Source organism: Oreochromis aureus, linkage group 3 (assembly GCF_013358895.1).
Source record: "Oreochromis aureus strain Israel breed Guangdong linkage group 3, ZZ_aureus, whole genome shotgun sequence".
Lineage (NCBI taxonomy): Eukaryota > Metazoa > Chordata > Actinopteri > Cichliformes > Cichlidae > Oreochromis > Oreochromis aureus.
In genome coordinates, this window is record NC_052944.1 from 46,689,348 (window position 1) to 46,695,713 (window position 6,366).

Sequence of the window (6,366 nt, forward strand, 5' to 3'; positions counted from 1 at the left end):
AGTTCAGCCTTAAGGTTACGGACACCCGCCTTTTTCACTAGATCTCTCAAAGGAGCTGTTTTGCCCGCATAATTTGGTATGAACTGCCGGCTGTATCCTGTCAGACCTAAAAATGAAAGCAGCTCCTTAACTGTGCGCGGTTTTGGATGTGTCAGAATCTGATCTCTGTGTGTGGTAAGCAACCCCACTGATTTGTGAGCAATGACACGGCCCAGAAATGTTACCTCTGGTCGGACCAACTGCAACTTTTCTTTACTTACTTTGAACCCGCACTTGGCGAGTCTGTTCAGTATGGTGAGCGAGGCTGCCGTACATGCTGCAGCTGACAGAGCCGCAATTAATAGGTCATCAACATACTGCACCAGTGTGCACCGCTCTGGTAGATGATATGGTGACAGAGCCTCTTTCAACACTTGGTTGAAAATGCCAGGAGACAACACAAACCCTTGTGGTAACTGTCTATATCTGAATTGTCGCCCCTTGTATGTGAATGAAAAGATGTCCCTTAGAGTTATAGTAGTATCATAGTAGAGTTATACATGAATGGATCCACGCATATCTAAAAGACACAGATAATCCCCTTGAAGCCTGGACATGTCGGCCATTTAATCTTCTAAGCGAACTAGTAAGTAAATATAATAAAAAACATAACAAAGTAATGATTGATACTTATTTAAAAACATGGCGTGATATGACTAAATACACTGAAAGTAATCCTATACTTAGTTATCTAACACCTTTTATAAATAATCGGCACTTTACACCGGGAATGAAAAGTGCAGTATTTCAGAGATGGTTTGGTGCAGGAATACGTGTGGTGGGTGATCTGTTTGATGGGAATGTTTGTATGTCTTTTGAGTAGGTCCAAAAGAAATATGGTATACATCAAATGGATTTTTTTGCATTTTTACAGACTCGTCACCTAATTACGTCATGTCTTGATACTTTGCATAATACAATGCAACTAGGACCCATGGAAAATTTCTTCTTACACTTAAGTGCAGATAATAGTACTATAAGACAGTTTTACAATGCACTACAAGGTTATAATAAACACAATATTGGAAAACTGATTAGGAGCTGGGAGGGTGACCTCCAGTGTCAGTGTGATGATCATGCCTGGAGTGAGTGCATACAATCTGTGCATTCTTTATTTCTTAGTAACAGATTTAAAGAAATACAATATAAAATTTTACATAGACAGCATAGAACACCTATTTTTCTGAATAAAATTGATCCGAGCAGGTCTGCACAATGTATTAAATGTAAATCTGCGGCGGGGTCCTACGTGCACTGTCTTTGGACTTGCTCAAAAATCTCAAAATTCTGGCTCTGTGTAACGAAAAGAACTAAAAGGGATATTTAAAAGCAGAATACAAAAGATCCAGCTCAGTATCTATTGGGGCTGCCAATTTCGAACAAATTTCCAGATAAAACAAACATATACTTCTATGTAAATTACTGTTTTTGGCAAGAAAATGTATTCTTTTTAATTGGATTAATGAAAAACCACCAACAATAACTCAGTGGTATTAAGAAATTTTTAGAGTACTACCAATGGAAAGACTGAGTGCAAAATTAAGTGGCAATGATGATATTTTTTGGGATATATGGCGCCCGCTATTGGATTACTTACCTGATGATCTGAAGAAAACCATAGTGAGAGGGGCAGCCCCACTTCACTGGCGGGTTGAGTTTGTCAGGAGATATGTGTAAATGACTGATAGACCGAATTATATATACTGTATCAGTTTCCCGTTTACATGTCTCAGACTGCTTATTGTGGGGTTTTTTGTTTGTTTGTTTGTTTGTTTGTTTGTTTTGTTTTTTCTTCTTTCTTTTATTTTTTATTTTTTGTTGTTGTTGTTCTTCTGTTTTGTATAAAGGGAAAAAAAAAAAAAAGATGTCCCTAAGAGACTCGTGTAATGGGAGACAGAAAAACGCATTAGCCAGGTCAATGCACGTGAACCACTTTTGATCTGGGGTTAGTGCTGTTAGTGCAATTCAATTCAATTCAATTCAATTCAATTCAATTTTTTTTATATAGCACCAAATCACAACAAAAGGCACCTCAAGGCGCTTCATTGGTACAGAGAAAAACCCATCAATCATATGACCCCCTATGAGCAAGCACTTTGGCGACAGTGGGAAGGAAAAACTCCCTTTTAACAGGAAGAAACCTCCGGCAGAACCAGGCTCAGGGAGGGGCAGCCATCTGCTATGAATGGTTGGGGTGAGAGAAGGAAAACAGGGTAAGGACATGCTGTGGAAGAGAGACAGAGATTAATAACAGATATGATTCAATGCAGAGAGGTCTATTAACACATAATGACTGAGAAAGGTGACTGGAAAGGAAAAACTCAATGCATCATGGGAATCCCCCAGCAGCCTACGTCTATTGCAGCATAACTAAGGGAGGGTTCAGGGTCACCTGGTCCTGCCCTAACTATATACTTTAGCAAAAAGTAATGTTTTAAGCCTAAAAATAGAGATAGTGTCTGTCTCCCAAATCCAAACTGGAAGCTGGTTCCAGAGAAGAGGGGCCTGAAAACTGAAGGCTCGCCCTCCTATTCTACTTTTAAATACTCTAGGAACAACAAGTAAGCCTGCAGTGCGAGAGCGAAGTGCTCTAATGGGGTGATATGGTACTACAAGGTCATTAAGATAAGATGGGGCCTGATTATTTAAGACCTTGTATGTGAGGAGCAGGATTTTGAATTCAATTCTGGATTTAACAGCGAACCAATAAAGGGAAGCCAATAAAGGAGAAATATGCTCTCGCTTTCTAGTCCCTGTCAGTACTCTTGCTGCAGCATTTTGGATTAGCTGAAGGCTTTTCAGCGAGTTTTTAGGACATCCCGATAATAATGAATTACAGTAGTCCAGTCTAGAAGTAATAAATGCATGAACTAGTTTTTCAGCGTCACTAAGAGACAGGATATTTCTAACTTTAGAGATGTTGCGCAAATGGAAGAAAGCAGTCTTACATATTTGTTTAATATGTGCGTTGAAGGACATGTCCTGGTCAAAAATGACTCCAAGGTTCCTCACAGCATTACTGGAGGCCAAGGTAATGCCATCCAGAGTAAGAATCTTGCTAGATACCATATTTCTAAGATTTTCAGGGCCGAGTACAATAACCTCAGTTTTATCTGAATTAAGAAGCAGAAAGTTAGCGGCCATCCAGGTCTTTATGTCTTTAAGACATTCCTGCAGTTTAACTAATTGGTGTGTGTTACCTGGCTTCATGGATAGATAGAGCTGTCTGTCATCTGCATAGCAGTGGAAATTTATGTTATGTCTTCTAACGATGCTGACTAGGGGAAGCATGTATAATGTAAACAGAATTGGTCCTAGCACCGAACCCTGTGGAACACCATGATTGACCTTAGTGTGTGAAGAGGACTCTCCATTTACATGTACAAATTGGAGTCTATTAGATAGATATGACACAAACCACTGCAGTACAGTACCTGTAATACCTACAGCATGTTCTAATCGCTCTAATAGGATATTATGGTCAACAGTATGGAACGCTGCACTAAGGTCTAGCAGGACAAGCACAGAGATGAGTCCACTGTCAGAGGCCATAAGAGGATCATTTGTAACCTTCACTAAAGCTGTTTCTGTGCTGTGATGAGCTTTGAAACCTGACTGAAACTCTTCAAATAAGCCATTCCTCTGCAGATGATCTGTTAGCTGTTTGACAACTACTCTTTCAAGGATTTTTGATATGAAAGGAAGGTTGGAGATTGGCCTATAATTAGCTAAGACTGCTGGGTCGAGAGATGGCTTTTTGAGTAAAGGTTTAACTACAGCCACCTTGAAGGCCTGTGGTACATAGCCAATTATTTGGATGAAGTAATTATTGAAGTTAATTCAGAAAGATCAATTGGAGAAAAAGAGTCTAACTTAACATCAATGGTACTAAGAGTAGCTGTAGCTGTAGATTACATCTGTGGGATGATTATCGGTAATTTTTTCTCTAATGATCAGAATTTTATTTGTGAAGAAGTTCATGAAGTCTTTTAGTAGCGTTAAAGGGATTGTTGGCTCTAAAGAGCTCTGACTTTTTGTAACCCTGGCTACAGTGCTGAAGAGAAACCTGGGGTTGTTCTTATTTTCTTCAATCAGTGACGAATAGTAAGATGTTCTGGCTTTGTGGAGGGCTCTCTTATAAATCAGTAAACTATTTCTCCAGGCTAAATGATGATCCTCTAGTGCTGTGTAAGGATTTGGAACGGGCACAGTGTCAGTAATGAGAACGGTATTAATGGCCCTTAGGCCATGTGCCATGTACTTTCCTGTCCCGTGCTTCTCTACTGGCAAAATGGGTGTGTTCCAGTAGGATTGTGAGGGCTTGAGCACTCCTACTTTCAGTAGCCCTTCAATGGTTTCTGCAATCCCCTCCTCTGCTTCTGGTTTAAGTCTGTACTGCAGTTTCCGGATTGGTGCTTCAGACTTCAGCTGGAATAAAACAAGCGAGCAAGTTGCCAGGCCCACATCTGTGGGTCCTGCTGACCACAAAGTGTCAGGAAGAGTCGCCAGTGCAACCACTGCATCAGCATGGTCTGTTCTTTCTCTTCCATGGGTTCTGGAAATTTGTTCATTCTCCAATATCACCACGTCATTTGACAGGCAAGTGATACGGTAAACTTTGCATTTTGGTGAATACCAAACATCTGGGATCTGTGTGGCTTGCCAACAGGCTTCGTCCAGCGCGCTCCTGACCATCGTTCCCATCTCCTTCGCCTGATGACCCTCATGGACCGCCGATGTAATATGGGGCGCTGAATTAGGTCCCATATTGAACCAATGCCGTTGTTCTTCGGTGAATTTTACTGCTGTCGCAACGCCTTTTGGGCCCACATACATGTTATGAGAACGCACATTCCAAGTCTGACCTTCAAGTTCAGACTGGAATTGGTCACTGCAGATTTCATCATCGTCCCTATCATAATAGAGATTGACGTGGTATGGATCATGGGGTGGGGAGAAGACGGCCAGGCTCATGAGCCAAGGTTTCCACAGCTGATATTGTCTTAGTATGCCTTCTTCCACAAGCCAGCCCCAGTATATATCAGCTGTAGATTGTTCACAGTTTTGTAGCAAATACTGGTTCTTTGAATGCGTCCCCAGGCACGGGAACTGTTTTCCTCCCGGAAGTGTAACTGTTAATCCATCAGGCGAACACATGATAGGTCCCTGCCCATCAGATTCACAGGCACGTGAGGAGACACCCCATATCTGTGCTTCAAAGTCTGTTTTTCCAGCTCTGTCAGGGCTGGATCGGTTACTGGCAGAGTCATTGGAACCCCAGAGAAACCCACCACACTCACCGTGTGATTGAAAAGTGTTGCACTGCTTGGTCTTTGTCTCAGTGTTGAGTAAGTCACTCCAGTGTCCACCAGGAAGGTCATTTCTGTGCCTTCCACGGTCATCGACAACATAGGATCTGCCATTCCCATGCTGTCGGGTCTCTGTGGGTCCCGTCAGTACTGCTCCTCCTCCCAGCCCGAGTCGGCCACGGGGTACTGAGCCACCGGCGCCATGCCTGGGTTTGGAGCTTGATGTCCCACTCTTTGGACCGCTCTGCCTCTGGGAGCTCCACGTGCCTGGGTCGGATAATATTGTCCTCTTTGCGTCCTACTAGGGCACTCTCGAGCCCAATGTCCTTGTTCTCCACACATGTAACATACATTGGGGTCCAGCATAGGTCCCCCCAGACCACGACCCCTTGGTCCTCCCCTTCCATATCCACCACGCCCTCTCTGCGACATGCCGGCCCCCCAATTCCCCGCGGGTCGTTCTTGCCTTGGTCCATTGGTGGGCCATCGGTCATCAGGATACAGATTTGGTTTCAGATCTGGCCAGTCAGGCCCAGGGTCGCCCTGAGGCTTTGCCACCAGTATTTTCTTAGCTCCCTCCTTACTTTCTTTTTTCTTTTCATTTACTTTGTCTCTGGCCTCGGCCAGCTGCATTTTCAGCAGCTGCCCCTGCGCCTCCTCTAACTCCTTCTTCTTATTGGTCGCCTCATCCTGCTCCAGCTGAAGTCTATGTATCACATGTCTCTCCCATTTTGTAGAATTTGCGACCACAAAGTCTGGGTTCTTTTCTAGGTCAGCTCTCACTCGTTCTGGTAGACCTGCCAACACCGCTGAGCGAAACCACGCCCTATGTTCTCCCTCCTGTCCTGGATGTTCTCCAGTCTGCGTAATCCACTGTTCTTTTGCACGCTCTATAAATTCTCTAGGAGTGTGTTCTGGGCTCCACACTATTTTAGGTGTGTTGCCAGTGTTGGGAGTCACATACTTGTCGCGCACCGCGTCAGCGAGAGCATTCCGCACCCTGTCATAGGGGACGTCA